We start from the raw sequence: 13,615 nt of genomic DNA on the forward strand, positions 1-13,615 counted from the left end.
GGTCATGATCTAGCAGTTTATTGGGTTCAAGCCCCACTTCAAGCTCTACTGACAACTCAGAGCCTGGAGCCTGCTTCAGATTCTGTGTCTCCTTCTCTCTGCCCCTCCCCTGCTCATGCTCTGTCTCTCTCTGTTTCTTAATAATAAATAAATGTTTTGTCATGATGGTCATGGTGGGGGGCACTTGTGGGGAGAAGCACTGGGTGTTATATGAAACCAATTTGACAGTAAACTATTATAAAAAAACAAAATAAATAAACTTAAAAAATAAATAAAAATTTTTTAAAGTTTTTAAAAATAAAAGAAACATATCATGACTAAGCTGAAGTTGGACACTTAACCAACTGAGCCACCCAGGCGCCTCTCCCTTAAACATTTTAAGTAGCTCACTGCAGTCTCTTCTTGCACTCATAGTTTCTGAGGACAAGTCATATGATGTCGCCTCTCTACAGGCCAGGATTTCCCCTATGATGTATTACAAGATTTTCTCTAATTTTCTGCAGCACTGAATATGATATCATCTCTATATAACTTGTTTGATGATGTTCTCTGAGGTTTCTGGAACTATGGTTTGCTGTCTACCATTAGTCATTAGTCATCACTCATTATAACTTCAAATATTTCTTCTATTCCTTGCTCTCTTCCCTCTACTTCTGATATTCCCATTATGTGTATGTGACACCTCTTGTGATTGTCACACAGTTCTGGGACGTTTTGTTCTTTTTCACTTTTTTTCCGTTCCCTGTCAGGGTTTGGACATATCTTCAGGATTTACGATTGTCCGCTTCACCATGTCCGGTCCGCTGATGAGCCCGGCAAAGAGGGTCCTCATTTCTGTGACATGTTTTGATTCCTAACATTTCTCTTTAACCTCCTCTTAGCACTTCTGTCTCTGCTCACACTGCACATCTCTTCCTGATGCTGTCTGCTTTATCCACCAGAGCTCTTGGTGTATGAGTTGTAGTTCACATTACCTGTATGGGAATTCCACACCCGGCTCTGGTTCTGGTGCTGCTCTGTGTCTTCAAACCGTGTTTGGTCCTTCAGATGCCTTGCGACTGTTGCCAAAGCTGACATGATGTACGCGTAAGGGGCCTGTAGTGTGAGGCTGTCTGGGTTCACTGTTTGCTCTAGCTGTGGGTCCAAGGACAGACTTCCTGGGCTGATCCTAATTGTTTTATTGTGGTAAAATACACATAACATAAAATATACCATCGTACGCATTTTACAGTGTACAGTTCAGTGGCATTGATTATATTCCCATCGCTGTGTAACCATCACCACCAAGAACCCTGTCATCTCTCAAAATTAAGACTATATTCGTTAAACAATACTCCCCATCCTTCCCTCCCTAGCTCTTGGAAACCACCACTGTACTTTCTGTGCCTATTTTGACTGCTCTAGGGACCTCATGTACGTGGAATCCTATGGTGTTTGTCTTTTTGTGACTGGCTTATTTCACACAGCACAATGCCTTCAAGATTCGTCTAGGTTGTACCTAGTGTCAGAATTTCCTTCCTTTTAAAGGCATAATAATATTCCATTCTATTTTAAGGAAAAATAATATTCCATTCCATGTATAGACCATGTTTTGGTAGTGCATTCATCCACTGATGGACACATGGCTTGTTTCCATGTTTTATCTACGTGAATAATGTTGCTATAAATATTGATGTACAAATATCTCTTCAATATCCTGCCTTCAATTCTCTGGGGTATGTACCAGTGGAATTGCTGGGCAATGCAATAATTTTATGTGTAATTTTTTTGAGAATTGCTGGGCTGTTTTCCACAGTGGGTGCACTATTTTACATCCCCACTGACGGTACACGAGGGTTCGAATCTGTCCACGTCCGTGCCAATACTTGTTAGTTTCTGTTTTGTTTTTTAATTTTTAAATGTTTATTTAGTTTTGAGATGGAGAGAGAGACAGAGTGTAAGCCAGGAGGGGCAGATCAAGAAGGGGACACAGAATCTGAACCAGGCTTCAGGCTCCAAGCTATCAGCACAGAGTCCAACACAGGGCTCGAACCCATGAGCCGTGAGATCATGACCTGAGATGAAGTCGGAAGCTCAACCAACCGAGGCACCCACACCTCCCTGTTTTGTTTTTTAAATTCTCCTCACTGTAGTTGTGTTCTTTGCATGCCCAGTGAACTATGAATAGATGCCAGACACTGAGCTTTACCTTGTTGGTGTTTTTGTGTTCCTACACATCTTTCTGAGTTCAGCCCTGGGATGCATTGAAGTTACTTGAATATAGACAGGCCTTTTAGGTACTGTTTTTCGGATTTTAGGTGGTTCTGTGCAGGCCTCCATCTGGGGCTAATTACTCCCCACTTCTGCAGTGAGAACTTGATGACCACTCTATCCAGTGCCCCGTGAAGTATGAGCTCTTCGTGGCTGGCTGGTGGGACCACTGTTCAGCACTGGGTACTGTTCCCTCTCATTCTTCTGGGAGATTCTTTACCCAGATTCAGACAGTTTTTACATGTGCCTGTGCCGATCTGTGCTCAGCGGAGCACCCGGGGGGGTCTTCTTCACTACTCCAGAGTTCACCGCTGTGCAGCCCTCGTACCTTAGGTTCTCTGCGTGGAGAGGTTGAGCCACCTTGGTGTCCGTGACTCAGACAAGTGCTTTTCCAGGCCGCACCCAGGATCCTTCCTCCTGTGCTGGGTCCCGGAAGCTGAGACAATGCTGAAGCTGCTCCCAGATTTCCTGTCTCTCGGGGATGACAACCATGCTCTGCCTGATACCCAGGTACTGACAATCAGTCTCCTGTACTTGTATCAGTATCCTTTTTGTATTTCTTGGTGGTTTCAGACGGAAGGTAGATTTGGTCCCTGTTACTCTACATTGGCCACAAGCAGAAGTGTTTCTTATTACTTTATTCAAGCCAAAATCAAAACAGAAACAGTACTTTTTCTTTAAAAAAAAATATGCACACGAATAGCACTAAGTACATTCGTGTTTCTTTTCGGAATTTCCCTTTTCCCTTCCCACTCTGGGTAGTTTCTTCTGAATCATATTCTGGTCCACAGAGTCTCTCTTCACCTGAGTCAAAGTGATTATTAATGTCATTCAATGAATTCTGAACTTGCTTTTTGTGTTTCTCATTTCTGGAAGGCCTGTTTGGTTCCTTTTCCAATCTCCTCCGTCAAATTTATAGTTGCCGGTTGTTGCAGAAGTTTACTGGCCTGGTTTTATCTCCCTGAACAGAGTAAGCGCCTTTGTTTTGCAGTTTCTGGCTTACGACTCAAGTATCTGGGTTTCTTCAGTCTGTTTTTCCACTGGTTCTGTCATGGCCAATTATGTCATGTTGCTGGTCATCTTCGTTTGTGTGAACAGGTATATAAATGGTTTTCGGAATGACCCCAGGCTCAGGGCGATGTGACCGCCATCCCGAGAGGATTCCTGCAGGCTTCTCCAGCAGGGCGCCCTGCAATCTGGAGCTCCCTTACACCAAGCTTGGGTTCGCGATTTTCTGAGTCTCCGTGTGGTTCAAGGCTGGGCTACAGTCCATGGGAGAGCTGGCTCCCTGCCCCTCCCTCCTAAGGGGCACCCCCATCTCGTCCGCAGTCCAGGGCAGGTGTAGTTTACCGTGGTCCACACCCCTGGTGAACCCTGGCCTCCTACCGCTGTTTCCCTAACCCCAAAGACTGCCAAAAGTAACACAGCCACAAAGCTGCCATTTCTAAAAACCAGGAGCAGCCTTGACTGCCTGACTCACCGCTCCACCTTCTTGCTCCCTCGGGCCCGGTGGCTCGTTACCACGATTTAGATGATTTAGGTGTTTCCTGCTGCTGTGCGGATGACGCCTATGTGTTGTCTTCATGGGAAGGACCTTATTAAAGTGTTTGCCGTTATTGGAAACTTGTCCACATATGAGACTAAACATTTTAGAGTGTTCTCTCTGTTTATTTCTGTAGAGTGTGAGGTCGCGTTCTTAGTTAATTTCTCCCACGTAGTAGCTACTTTTCCAAGAACCGCTTACCGAATCCCTCCTCCTCTCCCACTGCCCTCCCACACCACCTGAGTTATGTGTCAGACCTACACGCATGGAAGGATCTAATCCTGCACTCGATTCCACTACTGGCTATCCAATACCGGCCAGCTTCTGCGCCTGCATAGGCACCACTGCGTCCCACTTACTAGGGTGTCATAATAAATTTGGTATTGAAAGGAAAATTTATCTGTCACCCTTCCACATGAATAACTTTCAAAGCCAGTCCTTTTTTTTAATAGTTTATTACCAAGTTGGTTTCCATATAACACCCAGCGCTCTTCCCCACAAGTGTCCCCCTCCATGACCCTCACCCCCCTTCCCCCTCCCCTCTCCGTCCTCAGCCCTCAGTTTGTTTTCAGTACTCAAGAGTCTCTCGTGATTTGCCTCCCTCCCTCTCCCTCTTTCTTCCCTTTCCCCTTCCCATGGTCCACTAAAACCAGTCTTTACTACACACTTAAAAACTATCTCAGGGGTGTGTGTGTGTGTGGCTTAAAACAACACACATTTATTCTTTCATAGTTCATAGTTTCAAGAAGGTCAAGGGTCTGAACTGAGTCTGATGGGGCTGCAATCCACAACTGCGTGTGTAGGGCTGGATCCTTTAGGGAGAGAACCCATTCCTTGCTGCTTCCAACTTCTAGAGTCTGGCTTGTGACCACATCACTCAGTCTCTACCTCCATGGTTACATTGCCTTCTCTGAACACAAACCCTCCTGCCTATCTTGTGTAAGGACTCATGGGTCTTCACACGGGGCCAATCTAGATAATACAGGAAAATCTCCCCTTCTCAAATGCTTACCTTAATCATACCTGCAAAGTCCCTTTTGCCGGGGGGGGGGGGGGACATTTTCACAGGACATGGAGATTAGGATGTGGACAATTTTGGGGACCCATTACTCTGTCTGCTATGCCACTCAAGTAATTGCTATGTCATATTTTTACTGGATTCTCATTAGACCTATTGCTTGATTTAGAGACAGGTACGTTTACAACATTAAGCCTTTATATTCATGAACATTGGATGTCTCACGATTCATTTGTCTTTAACATCTCAATAAACTTTTATATTTTTTCTGATCCTTTGTTAGGTAATCCTAAATACTGAAACATTTCACTGTATAGTAATTGTCATATTTTTAAGTGTGTATCTCAGACTTTGTTGCTTATGTGTATATATATGATTGTTTATATTTTATCTTCATTCTAGGAAACTTCCTGAATTCTCCTACTACTAGAATTGTTTGTCTGTAAATTCTAAATTATCCAGATAGACAACATGTCACTTTTAATACATACTCTTTCCAATTTTCCACTTCTTTGCATTTGATTTTCTCAGGTTCATAATTGAGGATTGTAATGAGAGAATAATATTGATGAATATATACATTTGTACATAATTTACATTAATACAATAAAAAATGCAAGCTCATTTCAGTAGAACATAAAGCCATTTAATAATGGCCATTAAAAATACATGATTAAGGGGCACCTGGGTGGCTCAGCCAGTTAAGCATCCAACTTTGGCTCAGGTCATGATCTCGTGGTTCATGGATTCATGCCCCATGTTGGGCTCTGGGCTGACAGTTCTGAGCCTGGACCCTGCTTCAGATTCTGTCTCCCTCTGTCTCTGCCCCTCCCCTACTTATTCTCTATTCCCTCTCTCTCCGTCTCTCTCTCTCAAAAATAAACATTAAAAAAATACCAAAAAAAACCCCAGGATTAAAAACCTTACCGAGGTTAAAACCAGACAAAAATACCCTTACTTGAAGAACAGATGCTAAAAAAAAAAAAAAAAAAAAAAAGACAACAAAGGCACAAAAAACATCACCATAAAGGAAGACAACCTAGGGACATTCACTATACTATTAGGACTAGGTAGGTGCTACCACCATTCTCAATGACACTGGGAAGGACCTAGAAGCATCACTGTATAGTCAGGACTAGAAAAGCTTGCTTTATCGGTCTTGTTGACATTGTCCTATTAATATGCCTTTCTAGCTCTCCGGGTGAGCGCTGTTTCCTGTCTACCTCAGCCTTGACAAGTTCCATGCATGCTGGTCCCTCGTGTGCAGAAATGAGAAGTTCAGCTCCTGGAGTGTCTCCATGAATAGCAGGTGCACAATGAGGCCCTGATCCAGACCGCATGCTCCCACGGCATGCTTTATGTCCTGTCGATAATGCACTTTCCTGGCTCACTGTTCACACCCTATGGTTTCCTTGGGTCTTGATGAAAGAAGAGGGCTGTTCTTCTAGCCAATAGCCTTAACCTTCTTACAACAGGCTGAAAGTCAGAGTTCCTACAGAAGCCTGAAGTGTATGTGTGTCCTGGTGCGCACTGAAGCACAGTTTACAGTCCTCCTGGAAGAGCTCAAGATCACATGCCATGTGCCGAGATGGCAGAACAAAAGCTTGCTTGTGCAGGAGTGCCACCATGCGTGTGGGCACTGTGGCAGGAATGACAGGTGGAAGCTAATGGCTTCCCTGAGCTTCTAAGGGACTGCTTTCTCCAACAGGAGACTGCAAGTATGGAACACTCACACTCCGCCCTGGACAATGAGGACACACCCGCAGACTCACTTGAGGCGAGGGAGGGCGGGCAGAAAGGCAGCCCCTCCCCCAGCTCCTGAGCGCGGCCCACGGCCACAAGTTTGTTGGACAAGGAAGGTGCAAAGAGGAGGGAGCGTGGCCGTGGGCACCCTGGCCTGCGGGGCTGCGGGCACGCAGGATCCCAGGTGTCCTCTCTCGTCAGCTGTCCTTTGTCCTCCGGAGCTTCTGGCCCTGCAAGGCAGTGTCAGTGACCTCTGCAGCAAAGTAGCCTGGACTGTGAGCAGAAAGAGGGCTGGCACGTGTCCCTGGGGCAGAGGGTCTGCAGGCGCTGGCTGCACCGAGGCCTCGGTGGGTCTAGCGCAGCCACCCTGCACCCCTGGGGACCGAGTCCTAGCTGCCGGAGACGGCAAGCCCAGCCTTGTCCCAGCTCAGAGCAAAGTCCTTTTTTCCTCCCAGCGTGCTGTACTTACCGAAAATTGCTAAATTGGAATGATGATCTGGCCTGACTCGCTCCAGGGTAAACGGAAATGTGCTGTGTCGGTGTTGCCAGCCGCACAGAACGGGTCAGCGCGCTGCTCAGGAGCTGTCGCCCACCCACTTCTCTCATCCAGCCCGACAGGACTGCGGGCCTTGGTTCTGTGGGCCCACCCCACGCCTGGTGACCATGCTCTCCCTTCACCACGAGGTGAAAGACTCAGCCCCTTCCTGAGACCTCCCTCCCAGGCCACTGCCCCATCCCTCCCGTGCTCTTGCTTTTTCAAATTGGGTGTCTTTCTCTTCCAAATTCTCTTTACCTTCTGCCAACTACATGGAAGGTCCCAGGCATGGGGCTTCCGCCTGGGGGGTCTGGGAATGCACCGAGGGAGAATCCGGGGTGTCAGACTCTCTCTGGAATGGACGCTGATGTGGAGAGCCTTGAAGAGTAGCATCCCTGAACGACAACGCAGGGGGTGCAAAATTTCCAGGGATCGGATTCCAGAAAAGAGTCTTTACGGAAAGGTAATTATCTCTGAGATATTGACAGATTCTTGAAAAACTTATGAAAACAAGAAGCCCCAGACAGGGTTTCTGAATGTGTCCTTGTGCCACCAGGATTCTGTGGTCCCTTCCCACAGCGAATAGAGTCCATACTGGGGGCCCGGGAGCCACATGGGAATGGAGACATGCAGCTTGCAAAGAAAACAGGAAACTGAGGACAAGCCTTTTGGATGAGGCCACAAATGTCTCGGGATGGCAGCACTGAGGTCCCTCCTGGTTTGAAAGTGGCAACGAAAGGGGCACCTGGGTGGCTCAGTCGGTTAAGTGACCAACTCTTGGTTTCAGCTCAGGTCATGATTCGTCTCACGGTTTGTGGTTTCAAGCCCTGCATCCGGCTGAGCACTGAGCGTGGGGCCTGCTTGGGATTCTCTCTCTCCCTCTCTATGCCCCTCCCCTACTCATGCTCTCTCTCTCTCTCAGATAAATAAATAAGCATTAAAAATAAGACTTTATCCTTCTCCACCTGACTTGTGTTGCTTAGCATGACACCCTCGAGGTCCATCCTACAAATGGCCAGATTTCATTCTTCCTCATTGCCATATAGTACCCCATTGTGTATATGTACCACATCTTCTTGATCCACTCATCAGGTGATGGACATTTAGGCTCTTTCCATGATTTGACTATTGTAGAAAGTGCTACTATAAACATTGGGGTACATGTGCCCCTATGCATCAGCATTTCTGTCTCTCTTGGGTAAATCCCCAGCAGTGCTATTGCTGGGTCATAAGGGAGTTCTATGGATAGTTTTTTGAGGAACCTCCACACTGTTTTCCAGAGCGGCTGCACCAGTTTACATTGCCACCACAGTGTAGGAGGGTGCCCGTCTCTCCACACCCTCGCCAGCATCTATAGTCTCCTGATGTGTTCATTTTAGCCACTCTGACCGGCGTGAGGTGGTATCTCTGTGTGGTTTTGATTTGTGTTTCCCTGATGATGACAGATACCACATGTTTGCACTCATAGGTCTAACAGGAGAACAGGAGAAACCTAATGGAGGACCAGGGGGAGGGGAAGAGGGAAAGAGAGTTGGGGAGAGACAGGGACACAAAACCCAACAGACTATTGAATACTGAAAACGAAGGGTTGAAGGGGGAGGGAGAGGGGGGAAGAGAGGTGGTGGTGATGGAGGAGGGCACTTGTGGGGAAGAGCACTGGGTGTTATATGGAAACCAATTTGACCATAAACTATTAAAAAAATAAGAGTTTATGGGTGCATGATGTTCATGATGAATAGCTATGCACACACTCCATCTACAAATCATCATACTTCTTCCCAGATGCAGTCCCCATGAAACAACTCAGCCATGGTCCAGCCCAGTAGTGAAACTATTGGACGGGAGAACAGAACCTGACAACGTGAGAAGGCACAGCTCACAACCGTCTCTTGTTGGGAACTTAAACATGTGATGGCTGGGGCACCTGGGTGGCTCTGCCGGGTAAGCGTCCAACCTCAGCTCACGTCATGATGTCATCGTTCGTGTGTTAGAGCCTTGCATTGGGCTCTGTGCTGACAGTTCATGCTGTCTCTCTCTCTCAAAAATAAATAAACAAGAATTTTTAAAAAACATATAGGTCAACCCTAAAGAACCTGTAGGGTCTAGCTACACTGACCAAGACAAGAAAACTCAGGAAAGAAAGGGGAGCCATCCCTAGCAACCCCCAAAAGTAAAAAGGAGTAGGAAGGAAACAAGAAAAGTACCCCGAAGGGAAACTAAGCTGCGTGTCCCCAACGGAGGTAAGGAGGAGCTCGTCTGGAACACAGGACATTTCTCAGGGTGACTCATTACCACATGATTAAATCAGTGGAAAGGAACACAGTCCAGGCAGACGCAAAGGCACAGGTGCTGCAGGAAAGTGGACTTGGTCATTCCACCAGGCCACAAGCCACAGCCACCTGAGGCGCTTGCCAAGGGCAAACGGGGTACAGCCTGAAGAGTGGGGGAGAGAACTTAGAGAGACTGGCAAGGACCACCTGCCCGTTTGCAGAAACTGGGACTGTAATTGCAGTGAGTATTTTCCCCCTCATTTTGTTAAGAATGTGCCTGTGTGTGGGCGTGCGTGTGTGTGCGCACGTGTGCATGTGCTTTGGGCTGTCTGGGTGGCTCATTCGATTAAGCATCTGACTCTGGATTTCAGCTCAGGTCATGATCTCACAGTTTGTGGGATTGAACCTCACATTGAGCTCTGCATGGAGCCTGGAACCTGCTGGGATTCTCTCTCTCCCTCTCTCTCTGCCCCTCCCCTGCTTGTGTGTGCTCACTCTCAAAATAAATAAACATTTTTAAAAAGGATGTGCATATTTACAGGGCATCAGGGAGAAGAGTGAGCATCATCCATCCTCTCCTGAGAAAGGAGTTAGTGCATTTTCAGTTATATTTGGGATGGCTCTATCATGATAGATGGAAATAGGACTTGATTATTGTCTTCATTTTGAGATTAACTATGGATTAAAGAAGTACATACAGGCACTGAACTGACAAGGAAAGGACTGTCATGGTCACCTGGGCTAGGCTACGGTGTCCAATTGTTTGCTCAGATGTTCTCCAGATGCTGCTGTAAAGGTATTTTGTATGTGTGATTAATATTTACAATCAGTGGACTGTAACTAAAGGCCATTGCCCTTGATACGTGAGTGGCACCATCCAGTCAGCTGGTGGCCTCCACAGCAAAGCCCTGACGTGTCCTGGGGCTCCGCATGAAGGCTGTCACCTACAATTCCTGTTGCATTTCCAGCCTGCTCACCTGCCCTGCGGATTTCAGACTCAACACCTTCACTTCAACACTTGCTCAAGACGACAGGCTACTACAGGCCTTACAGATTTCAAACTTGCCAGACCCCACTCCCGGCTCCAAAGTGTGTATTAGTTTGACTTAAAACAACAGAAACTCATTCTCGGTTCTGGAGGACAGAATTCCAAAACCGAGGTGTGAGCAAGGCTGCTTGCATCGGAGGACTCTGAGGGCGGAGTCTCCACATCCGGGTTGTTTACGCTGCCGGCAGTCCTTGGCACTCCTCCACTTGTCCACGCATCGCTCCCTGCAACCCCCGTCTGCACCTTCACACCGCAGTCTCCATGTGTCTCGTTGCCGTCACAAGGCCATCTTCTCCCTGAACGCCCCTGTCTCTTCTCTTAAGGCACCAGTTATTCTGGATTAAGGATACCCCAGTTTGACCTCATTTTAATTTAAATTACACCTGCAATGACCCTATTTCTAAATAAAGTCACCTTCTGAGGCACTGGCAGGAGGACCTCAACATATCTGCCGGGGGCAGGGGCGGGGGGCACAATCCAAACCGTAACAGATGTTAAGTCTCCAAGTTGATCAGCAGATTCACTACAAACTTTAGCGGGGTTTCCTTAGAAATGCATAAGCTGACCTTCAAATTCACATGAAAAAGAACTCAGATTAGACAGAACAATCTTGGAAAAGAAGAACAAAGTTGGAGGACTTAATTTTGTGATTGCAAACTTATGACAAAACTACAGTAATTGAAACAGTGTGGAATTTGTGTAAGAATAGAAATCTAAATCACCGGAACAGAATTCAGAGTCCAGAAATAAACCCTTACATTTATGGTCCATTGTTTTATGACAAAGGTTCCAACACAATCAATGGGGAAAATATATTAGTCTTTTCAACAAATGGCCTGACACAACTGTACATCCACACGCAAAAGAGCGAATCTGCACCCCTGCCTCACACTATAGTCAACTTTAACTCCGGATGGAGTACAGGCTTAAATAGAGGAGCAGAAATTATAAAACACATAGGAGAAGACATAGGATTCACCCTTCATTATCTTGGTCAAACAAGATATGATCTGAAGTACCAAGGTCAAAATAACATAGATAAATTGGACTTCGTTAAAGTTAAAAACTTTTGTGTGTCACAGGGCACGTTCAAGAAAATCAAAACATAACCTAATTTCTTTCTACTGTGAGAAAGTCCTTGCAAATCATACATCTGATGATTCTTGTATCAAGACTGCAAAAAGAGCACTTACAATTCAATACCTAAAAAAGAATCAATGTGAAACTATCACAAATGGAAGAAAATTCAGTCAAGTAGTATACAAAGAAGCAACAGCCTTCGTCAGTAAAACAAAATCTAGTTAGCAATACCAGGAATCAAAGAGGGCCATTATACAGGTACTGAAATGGTAAAAAGGAAATTTTTCTAACTTTATGGCTATAAGTTTGACAATTCAAGTGAAAAGAACAATTTCTTTGAGATATACAAGGTACCAAAACTCCCTCAAGGAGAAACCAGTAACCAAAACAATCGAATAAGTATTACAGAGCTTAAACTCATAGTAAAAAAAAAAAAGAACCAGAAATGTTGAGGCCCAATTAGCTTTCCTGGCAATCACATGGATGGATCTCAAATGCATTATACTAAAGAGGAAAGGCAGACTGTAAAGAATGCACACATGACATTCTGGAAAAGGCCCACCATGCGGGTGGAAATCTCGGCTAGCCGTTTCAAGGGCCTACGGGCAGGAGGACTGTGAAGGGCTCCAGGGAAGTGGGCGGGCAGTGGAGCACTTCTATGGCTTGACTGTGGTGGTGACACGGCGGCATTGGTCAAACCTTGCATGATTCGGTACATTCCACTGTGTCCACTGTACCTTAGCAAGAAATGTTCTGACCAGGAGGATGGCCGATGCACAAGTCGTGATCGACCTCAAACGACTGGGTAGGCCATGGAGAAAGCAGGAAGCACCCGATCTGCAACACACAAGCCCTAGACAGAGCTGGCGTGTCCAGGCCGCACTGCAGGAGGGGACCGTACACCCGCAGGTCCAGGGAAACCCCACGTCCTCCCCCCACTCCAGACCTGGGGGCTGATGTGCCGCACTGGCTACTGCCGAAACCTAGAGTTCTGGTCCCCACAGAGTAACACGGGAAACCCACCATTTAGGGCCCTGGACGCCAACGTTAGGCTAGGAGGTGGTCTATGTACGTCAGGCCGAATAGTAAGACACACCTTCTACCTGAGCTTCCAGAACCTGCCCTTCAGGAAGGGGCCTGAGATCTTCCGCAGGACAAGCCTCAGGGATGTCCTGAAGCTCCTGCCGTCAGAGGCTCCCGGGACTCACCCAGCACTGTCCACACCTGAGTTTCCACTCACTTTTCACTGCAGCATCTTCTCTTCGAATGGAAAACAAAGGAAGAGCAGACCTGGAACAGAGCAGAGCCTCCGATATGGAAAAGAAACAAGGGAAAATAGCAGTTTGGTGGAAACTAACTCAGCTGGGAGAAGTCCCTTCGGGTGTAGAAAAATGATGAGCACCTTCCATGTTGCTCCTCCGTGTTTCACACCGCGCAAGTCCCACGCCAGGAGATTCCGAAAGGCGGAGACTAGCCTGCGGCCACAGGCTCCAAGGACAGCTCGAGGGGCGGCCCCTGGGGCGTTGCTTTCCTGTCTGTATCCAACTTGGAAGCGCCAACACGCACATGCACACATGCACACTCCCTCCCCCCACACTCACACCCCTGCACACGCACACACCTACGCTTCCACCCTCACATACACACCCACACACTCTCACTCTCATACACACATACATATACATACACTCTCACCCTCTCACATACACTCACACACATTCACATACACCAACACTCACACCCACACACCCACACAAACACATATTTCACACACACACACATCCTCACAGTCACACACATATACCCTCACACGCTCACAGATGCTCACATACTCTCACAAGCTCACACACTCACACGTTCTCACACATGCTCACACACGTTCCTGGCGGTCACGCGCCTGCGCCATGACACTGCGGCGCCCTCACGTGTTCCTGGAGGTCACGCGCCCTGCACGGTCACACTGTGTTGCGGCCAGGCGTCACGTGTTCCTGAAGGTCACGTGCCCTGCGCCGTGACCACGCTGCGGCGCCCTCACGTGTTCCTGGAGGTCACCTGCCCTGCGCCGTGTCGCTGCGGCGCCCTCACCTGTTCCTGGCGGTCACGTGCCCTGCACGGTCACACTGTGTTG

This window comes from Suricata suricatta, chromosome 6 (assembly GCF_006229205.1).
Source record: "Suricata suricatta isolate VVHF042 chromosome 6, meerkat_22Aug2017_6uvM2_HiC, whole genome shotgun sequence".
NCBI classification, from domain to species: domain Eukaryota; kingdom Metazoa; phylum Chordata; class Mammalia; order Carnivora; family Herpestidae; genus Suricata; species Suricata suricatta.